The sequence below is a fragment of the Bos taurus genome, chromosome 21, assembly GCF_002263795.3.
Source record: "Bos taurus isolate L1 Dominette 01449 registration number 42190680 breed Hereford chromosome 21, ARS-UCD2.0, whole genome shotgun sequence".
In the NCBI taxonomy this organism is placed as follows: Eukaryota; Metazoa; Chordata; class Mammalia; order Artiodactyla; family Bovidae; genus Bos; species Bos taurus.
In genome coordinates, this window is record NC_037348.1 from 34,167,002 (window position 1) to 34,176,739 (window position 9,738).

At 40.6% G+C, this 9,738-nt stretch overlaps 1 pseudogene; it reads right to left on the bottom strand.

Annotated features, from left to right (window-relative positions):
- Positions 1-7,849: 7,849 nt before the first annotated feature.
- LOC788229 (protein SET-like) lies at positions 7,850-8,764 on the bottom strand (annotated as a pseudogene).
- Positions 8,765-9,738: the final 974 nt, after the last annotated feature.

The window sequence follows — 9,738 nt, forward strand, 5'->3', positions numbered from 1 at the left end:
AAAAAAAAAATGATGGTCTCTGTCAGATTTCTTAGGACTCAGAATCTAAGATCTGACTGCTAAGTGGGCTCCTTGCTTTGGCATGTTGCTTCTCCCCAGTCCCTCTCAGTGAATAGACCTGGGGAAAATCTGTTCTGTATATACATGCATATACTTACACATACATTGTTACCTACTTAAATATTTTATATTTTTAAGAGTTTTTATTGAATTATAATTGACATAAAATATTATATTAGTTTCAGGTATATGGCATAGTGATTCAATATTTTATATATTATGAAATGATCATAATAATGTAGTTACCATCTGTCACATACAAAGTTATCACCATATTACTGACTGTATTCCCTATGCGATACATTACATCCTGTGACTTATTATTTTATTTTATACCTCCTTATATTAAGTGAAAATCATTCCACTTCCAATCCAAAATCACAGTTTTTCTAATTTCTCCATGAAAATATTTATCCTTTCATTTAAAAAAAATTATTGAAGTATATTTGATTTACAATGCTGTGTTAATTCTGCTGTAGAGCAAAGTGACCCAGTTATACACGTATGTGTTGTTTTTCATATTCATTTCTGTGATGGTTTATCCCAGGATATTGACTAAAGTTCCCGGTGCTGTACAGTAGGACCTTGTTTGTGCTTTCATTTTTGATAGTGGCTCCCATTATCCTCAAGATACTTTTATATATATATATTTACTTATTTGATCAATACCTTTGTATCTTCTATGTCACTGCTGTCCCTTTCACGAACCCTCTCCTTACCTGGCATGGACTCTGACATTCCCAGTTGGGCTGCTGCCGTTTCCTGTTGTCCTGTGCAAACCTGCCTCATGCTTGGACTAATATCTCACCCTTGACCACTGCTGATCTTCCTTTCCCCACCATGGACAGTCCCCTCACTCTGCTGGGCTCTGACATTCTACCTGACACTTATGTTTGTGAACGGTATAAAATGGGGCTCTAGATTTTTTTTGCTGGTAAATAATATCAGTAGTTTATTATATAGTCATCCTTTTGTCATTGAATTAAAAATTAATCTTTTATGTGTTATATTTTTATAATCAGATATCTATTCCTGGATTTTCCAGTCTGTTACACTGGTTCATTTGTCTAAGCCTATGCGATGGCACCTCACTCCAGTGCTCTTGCCTGGAAAATCCCATGGACGGAGGAGCCTGGTGGCCTACAGTCCATGGGGTCGCACAGAGTCGGACACGACTGAAGCGACTTAGCAGCAGCAGCAGCGGCGGCATGCCAATATCATGTGGATTTTATTATGGCTGTTTTATAGTGTCCTCTGACATCTGGTAAGCCAAGTGTACCTTTAGCACACTTCTTCCTACATTTAATGGCTAGTCATAGCTACCTTATTCTTTCCAAATGAATTTCAGGATAATTTAATCCAATTAAAAATAAATACATGGGGATTGTAATAGGAATTTTATTAATTTTACACAAACTTGTAAAGTTGGCCTTTTTATGACATACCCAAGAAGGAAACGATGAAGGCCTTCAATGCTTTTTTCATTGTTCAGATCTTGTCTCATACATCTATGCAATGAATATTTTTGTTGACCATCTACTGTGTGCTAAGCACTGTTATAGATGCTCGGGATACAAGAGTGAACAGAACAGACAAGGTCCTTGCCTTTTTGAAGTTTGCATTCTATTAATAGTAGGGGGAGACAGGTAATAAACATATAATACATAACACAGGTAAATATTTAATATGTCAGACAGTGTAAAATAGTGTTGCAAAAAAAAAAAAAAAGACTCCAGTTGAGAGGGATATAAAATGCTGGGAAGAGGGTTTTCTATTTAGGATGATAAGGTTACGTGGTGACATTTGAGCATTGCTGTGAGGAGTGATTCATGCCTTCCAGGCAGAGGAGATGGTAAACGTGAGGGTAGGAGCCTGCTTTGTGTGTTAAATGGTCAGAGGAAGAGCAAGAAGCCCAGCATGGCTCGAGTGGACTGAGTAAGGGGTGAATGTGTTGGTGGGTAGTGAGGACTTTCGTTTTAACTGTGAGTGAAAAGAAAAGTAATTCCTGAGTTTTGAGCAAAGGAGTAACATGATCTGATGAGGGTATTAAAAGATCATTCTGGTGGACAGGAGTGGAAAAAAGGAGATCAGTTAGGAATTTCTCAGGATAATTCTCACCTGAGATGATGGTGGCAGAGTGGCAGAGTGGCAGAGTGGCAGAGATGGTAAAAAGTGGGGGGGATTCTGATCCACTGACTAAAGTGCCGCCATCCTCCACCAGAGGGCGCTACGTATGTGTCCTGGTGAGGCTGTGCAGCCGGTCCTTTCTCACCCTCCCAAAACGACAGGTTGTGGCATCTACCTACGTAACCGCTACCCCTCCCCTTTTGATTTTATTCAAGACTGGTATGTCCAGTCTGAAGGGATGAATCATGATAGTATAAGCTCCATTCCATCTCCACGATGATATTATCTAATGTGCATAGCCTTCTTTTCTTTCCAAGACCCTACACTTTCTCTCTTAACTTCTCCTATCCAGGGTACATGCATAAGTAGTTTCTGAAGGTACCTGGGAACACAGGTCTGCTGACTGTGAAAGGAACTCCTTTCTTTGCCATTTCTTTTGGGAACATTGCCTCTTTAAACCTATAGTATTGAAAAGAAAATGAAATAATGTTTTTTAAAAATGTAATTCGTGTGCACTTAAAGAAAAACAGACATACAAAAGAGTTTCCAGCAGTACCGTCCAGTAGAACTACAATGGGGGCCACATACATAATTAAACTTTACAAATTTTTAGAAGTAAAAAGCAACCATTTGAAATTAAGTTTAATAATGCATTTTACTTTAATCCCAATATATCAAAAATATTATCATCTCAAAATGTAAATGATGTAAAGTATACTTAATGAGATATTTTGCATTCCTTGTTTTTTCATATGAGGTTTTCAGAATCTAGTGGGTATTTTACACTTACAGTGTTAGTCGCTCAGTCGTACCCGACTCTTTGCAACCCCATGGACTGCAGCCCGCCAGGCTCCTCTGTCCATGATATTTTCCAGGCAAAGATACTGGAGTGGGTTGCCATTTCCTTTTCCAGGGGATCTTCCCAACTCAGGGATCGAACCCGGGTCTTCTGCACTGCAGGCAGATTCTTTACCGACTGAGCTGCAAAGGAAGCCCCTATTTTACACTTAGAGTATGTCTCAATTTAGACCGGCCACTTTCCAAGTGCTCAGTACCCACATTCGGCCACTGTGCAGGGCAGTACTGGACAGCGCAGGTTTTCAGTGTGTAGAAGGACATTTTATCATCCTCCCAGTACCCTGTCTTTTCTTTCCTTCACTCTAAACTCTCTCCTGCACCCCAGAGGGGTAACAATCATGACTGTCCAACCTGAGACACCATTTCCCTGTCTCCCTAAAAGTTGTATGTGTATCCATTTTTCTACTGCAGTATAACAAGCTTCCACAACAGGAGTGTAAAAAGAAAAGCCACCCACTCATTATCTCAGAGCTCTGTAGGTCAGAAGTCTGGACTTGCCTGGGTTTTCTGCTCAGGGTCCCACAAGGCCGAAATCAAGGTGTCCACTGGGCTGGGATCTTGCCTGGAGGATCTCGGGAAGAACCTACCTCTTTTGCTGGCAGAATCCAGTTCCCTGTGGCTATGGCTCTGAGGTCCTGTTTCCTGGCTGGCTGGGCACTGGGAGCTTCTCTCTGTTCCTACAGGCTGCCTAGACTCCTCGTGTGGCCCGAATTCCTCATGCTTTGAATCTCTGACTCTCCCTTCCACCTACTAGTTGGAAAAACCTGTGCCTTTAAGGGGCTTGACAGCTGGTCCCCTGAGATTATTAATAGATTAGGTCCACTTGGGTAGTCTTCCTTTTGCCATATAACATAATCACAGAAGTGAGATCATATCCACACTCAAAGGGCAAGGATTATGCCAGGGCAAGGGGCATTGGAGAATTCTAAGAATTTGGCCATGTGACTAAATTCTAGTCAATAGGAGGTTAGTGGCAATTCAATCCTAGTTGCTCAGGCCAACATTTTGGGTATCATCCTTGTTCTCTTTCTTTTCCTTACACCTCACTAATCAGAGGTCACATTCTGTCAGCTCAATTTCCAAAACACACTCGGAATTCAACCACTTCTTATCACCACCCTCTACCTCTCTTGCGCTGGCCAACATTATCTCTCACGTGATTAGTACAGTCATCTCCTAATTGGCTAGACCTCAGCAGTCTCTTCTCAATACAGCAACCAGAGTGATCCGGTAACAGCTATAGTGGGCCATGTCGTTCCTCTGTTCAGCACCCTTTGATGGGTGCCCATTTCAGAATAAAAGTCAAAATCCTTAATACAGACTGTAGGCCACTTTGTAGTCCTTGTGAGGTTCTACTTTGGTTTCCTTATTAGCTTTGCATGTGACCTTGAAATTCTACCTTGAAGTGAAATTTTTTCACTTCACTGTAGCCTCAGGTGACTTCTTGCTGTTCCCTAGACATATCAAGGGCTTCCCTGGTGGCTCAGAGGTTAAAGCATCTGCCTGCAATGTGGGAGACCTGGGTTCGATCCCTGGGTTGGGAAGATCCCCTGGAGAAGGAAATGGCAACCCACTCCAGTATTCTTGCCTGGACAATCCCATGGATGGAGGAGCCTGGTGGGCTACAGTCCACGGGATAGCAAAGAGTTGGACACGACTGAGCGACTTCACTCAAACATATCAAGACATCCTTAGGGTTTTTGTGCTTGCTATTCACTTTGTCTAGAATGTTCTTTCCTCAAGATATCTGCATGACTAGCTACACCCACACAGAGTCAGGGGAGACTTCATATTCCCCTACCTCTCTTTGTTTTCTGCTTTGTAGTACTTTTCTCTGTGCCACATACTCTATTTTAAATTTGATTCTTGTCTCCCCTGTATGCAGTCCCGTCCGACTCTTTCTGGTCCCATGGACTGTAGCCCACCAGGCTCCTCTGCCCATGGAATTTTCCAGGCAAGAACACTGGACTGGGGTGCCATTTCCTCTTCAGGGAATCTTCCCGGCCCAGGGATCGAACCCACATCTCTCGCATCTCCTGCACTGGCAGGTGGATTCTTTACCATTAGTGCCATCTGGGAAGCCCGTTTGTCTTCCCTGCTGCTGCTGCTTAGGACTTCAGTTGTGTCTGACTCTGGGCGACCCTATGGACTATAGCTTGCCAGGCTCTGCTGTCCATGGGATTCCCAGGCAGGAATACTGGAGTGAGTTACCATGCCCTCCTCCAGGGGATCTTCCCAACCTAGGGATTGAAACCGGGTCTCCTGCATTGCAGGCAGATTCTTTACCACTGAGCTACCAGGGAAGCCCTTGTCTTCCCTACTAAGACATAAATCCATTAGAACAGGGGCCCCCAGTGCCCCCACCTGCCTTACCCATACATTTGTTTATTACTGTACAACCTGGCGCACGGTAGGTACTCAAAATTCTTTGGTGTATGAATAATAACATGAGAGGGTGATGATGGGAGTTAAAGCATTCTCAAGTGCTTATATTGCTTGGAAGGAAGATAGTGATATTAATTTTAGACTTTGCTAAGATAAATGTGCATGTTACATTTCTCAGGATTGCTTTTTAAAAGAACAGAAATAGAACTGCAACTTCAATGTTGTTGAGAAGGGAAGGGCAAAAGAGGAAAATTTAAGCCAGTGGAAGGCAGGAACGAAGGAAAAGTGGCAGAGATATGATAAAAAGAAATCACACAGCTGTCTGATTCCTGTGGATTATGGCAGATGCCTAAATCCCTTCACAATCCTGCAAAACCCGCACAGATCAACAACGAAAGCAAATTACATCACCCCAGCCCTCACCTACAGCATCCTAGGAGAGGGAGAGTAGCTCCAACTTCAATTTACCTGTAAATGGAAAGATTAATACCTGGAACTAGAGGAGCCTGCTCCAGAGCTAACGTCTGAACAGAGGGGTGGCAGGTAGGGATGTGGTGTGGAAGGGAGAAGAGTGTAGCCTGGTCCTAGGGGAGGCCAGGTACTAACAACAGCAGCTAGAATTATCCCAGGAGAGAGGATCCTATTGTGAGAGGAGGAACACTGAGGACAGGTCTGAGACCTGGTGGATCAGAGCACTGGCAACTGGGTGATTGAAGCATTTGTAAAAATTGATGATATAAGTCACAAAAGAAAAATCTCAATTTTCTTTAAAGAGAGCAATGATATAAATAACAAATTTATTGAGATTTTAAGAAAATCTCAATGAAAAAGAACAGTGATATAAATCGAATTCTCCAATCACAATGCAATAAAAGTCTTAATCACAAAAAGAATCTTTCACCTAGAAAATTTTAAAACTCTGTACCAAGCAACTCTTGCGTTAATAAAATAATACAAACCAAAATTGCTGAATTTTATGAAATAGCAGTAATAGAAACACAGTTTATCTGAATCTATGTGATACTGCAAAAGTAAGTTAGGAGAGAATGTATTACACTAGACATCTAAGTAAAATTAAAATCAATTTAAAAGCTAAAAAAATGCAAAGCAAACCAAAAGAAAGCAGAATGAAGGAACTATTAAAGATATAAGCAGAAATTAATAAGTTAGAAAACAGAAAAAAAGCTAAAAGGAATAAATAAATCCAAATGCTGGTTCTCAGGAAAAAAGTCAACTCAACAAATTACTAGCTAATATAACCAGGAAAAAAAAAAGAGAGAGAGAGAAAAGGCATAAATATGCAAGATAAGAAATGACAAGGAGGAAATAGCCATTGAAACAGAAGAATTAAAAATTTTAAAAACACATTTAGTTTTATTGTAACAAAGCAACTTGTACACTTTTAACATTTAAAACTGAGCATCATTTTTACTTTTCAGTGAAGCAAAAATAAACATTTAAAAATATACAGGAACAAAATTACAATAGGCAATGTCAATTGCACCTAATTTCCTACAGGTCCTGCTGATTCTCCCATCTAGTGGCAGGGCTCAAGTCATTAGGAGAGAATTTTGTTTTAAAAGAGGGGCTTCCTTGGTAGCTCAGCTGGTAAAGAATCTACCTGCAATGCAGGAGACCTGGGTTTGATCCTTGAGTTGGGAAGATCCCCTGGAGAAGGGAAAGGTTACCCACTCCAGTATTCTGGCCTGGAGAATTCCCTGGACTGTGTAGTCCATGGGGTTGCAAAGAGTCGGACACAACTGAGTGACTTTCACTTTGACTTTTTTTTTTTAAAGTGTCATCTGAAACTGAAAGTACATCCGTTAAACATCACAATTTAACATGCCAAAGGAGTAGCCATGTTGTCAAAATACTCACTTAACCCACCCAAACATCTCAAACCCACCTTTTGCTGACCTTCTGTAACCCCATTTTTAAAAAGTTTTTATTTCTTTTTTGAAAAAGAAAAAGTAGACAGATATATATTGGTAAATGCTAACTGTCCGTATTCACATAGAGACACAATGTAATCTCTGAGCACAATATGCAGAGAAAGGAGGGGGAAAGGCTAGAATTCTATGCACTGTCACACAGAGGCCTAGGACCCTCCAGCTTCCAGCAGAGCTAAGGGAGCAGAAGCTTTTTCTTTTTTCCCACACAGCATGGTGGTGTTGATTCTATAGCCTTTGTTGTGACAGGAAGGGATAAAAATGAATTTGGATAGAAAGGGGTAGAAATTCCTTTCCCATTGAACTCTGCTCAAGGTATTCCCAAATACGTTGTGAACCTTGGTATAAAAGAGAAAAGAGACCTTAAAAACAGGGTGACTGAGCACAGGAGGAGAAAATAAAAGACTGCAACTTGCTCCCAGGGACTGGAGAAAATTTAAAAAGGAAGGTTGGAATCCATCCATGTCCCATTAGTCCTGGTCTCCTTCATCTTCCTCCGCCTCATCTTTTTCACTTTCATCCTAATCTCCTTCATCAATATCTTCCAATCCTTCTTCCTCTTCATTGTCACCATCATCTTCTTCTCCTTCCCCTTCCTCATCACCCATGTCAGGAAACAAGTATCACTGTAATGGACTTGGCCAAATACCATCTTTGATGACCTCTCCTAACTCATCTGCACCTGCATCAGAATGATCAATAAACCAGGTGAAGAAGCTCTCCGGTTCCTCATGCTGTTTCTTCCTGCTGGCTTTATTATGCATTTGACTTGATCATTTAGTGAAATCCTTTCTGGATTTCCATTTGATTTCAGTGGACTTCGAAGATAGATCACCACTCTCATGTAGATGAAAGTTTTTGGAGACAACTTTATTTTCAAAGTAAGTGAAAATAATTTTCTGTTTTCATTAAGATAAAAATCTATTCTGTAACCTGATTTAATATCTTCAAATTCCTGATTTAATATCTTCAAAATAAGTCTCAATGCTTGTCAAATAAGGCAGTGCTTCTTCATCTTCCTTCCCAAGCAGTGCAGACGCTTGCGGATGGTTAACAAATGTTGTTACCCCCAAATTTGGGATTTTGGCAATCAATTCCAACTTCTTCTGAAAAAATTATTGGCGGAATTTGTTATATTTCTGTTCTACTTTCAAAATCTCCTCACTGGCTTGTTAGTTAAGTCTGTCTATTTCATTTTGTACCCCATCAATATGTTCAGTTGCTTCTTGCCGTTCCTTTTCTTCCTTCAGCAAGTTCGGAGGAGACGTCAAGTTCGGAGGAGATGTTTTGTCTGGCCTGGAGGCAGGAGTCAGTTTTGGTTTCTTTGGTTTCTTTGTGTGGGATGGAAGTGGAGACTGGTGTTTGGGGGCCGTGCTGGGAAAAAAAAACAAGAATCAATCCAGGGGAAGAGGCCCATAACATGAGCTCTGAGAACTAAGCCTGCCCCAGCAGACAGAGGTTTAAATACCTAAAAATCTTAGGAAGCTACTTTTCACAAGTCTAGAACAAACACATCTGAAAATGTAGCATAAATAGACAACTTCCTAGGAAAATATTATTTGCCAAAATTTACCCTAATAAACATTAAAAATTTAAATAAAATAAATAATTACTCTTCAAGAATTCACAGGGCCCAGAAGAATTCATAGGGGAACACATCAAATCTTCAAAGCTACTTAAGAAGTTTCAGAGCCTAGAAAGAGAAATTCCCACATTATTTTTATTTCTTTAAATTTCCCCCACATTATTTTTAAATAGCCACATGCAATTTAAAGAAATCAAGAGGGAGAAGTAATCTTTGATATTTATTCAAATATTCACCATTTCTGATACTCTTCACTATTTCCTGAAGATTCAACTTCCCATTTAGTTCCAGGCAAGAAAAGGAGAAATAAGTAAAAAGGGGAGAAGTGGTGACACTTATAACCAGAAAGCAAAGCTTTTCCAGATATCTTTGGCAGAGTTTGCTTAAGTCTCAATGGCTGGAAAACTCTGCTGTCATTTTGAGCTGGCATATGGCTTTTCTAAACAAATTCAGAGTTCTGATGGTAAAGAAGACATGGAAAATGCTTGTTGGGTAGAAAGAAAGGAGTAACTCCCACAGCCCACCCTTTTGGCTATCTATCCTCCCAAATACAGAACGTACTCCCTCGCTAATGAAGACAGTTCTGATGTCTCACTCAGACACTGCATCCATCCCCAAAGCCAGAATCTCTAGTTCATTGGAAGTTTCTCCAATTAGCCCTGGTGTGAATCCTCACACCAAGTCCAGTAACCCATGAACTAAAAGCCAAGTTATCTTCCCCGAACATGTCCATATATAATAATGGAGAAGGAAAGGGAAGAATGGGGAACTTAT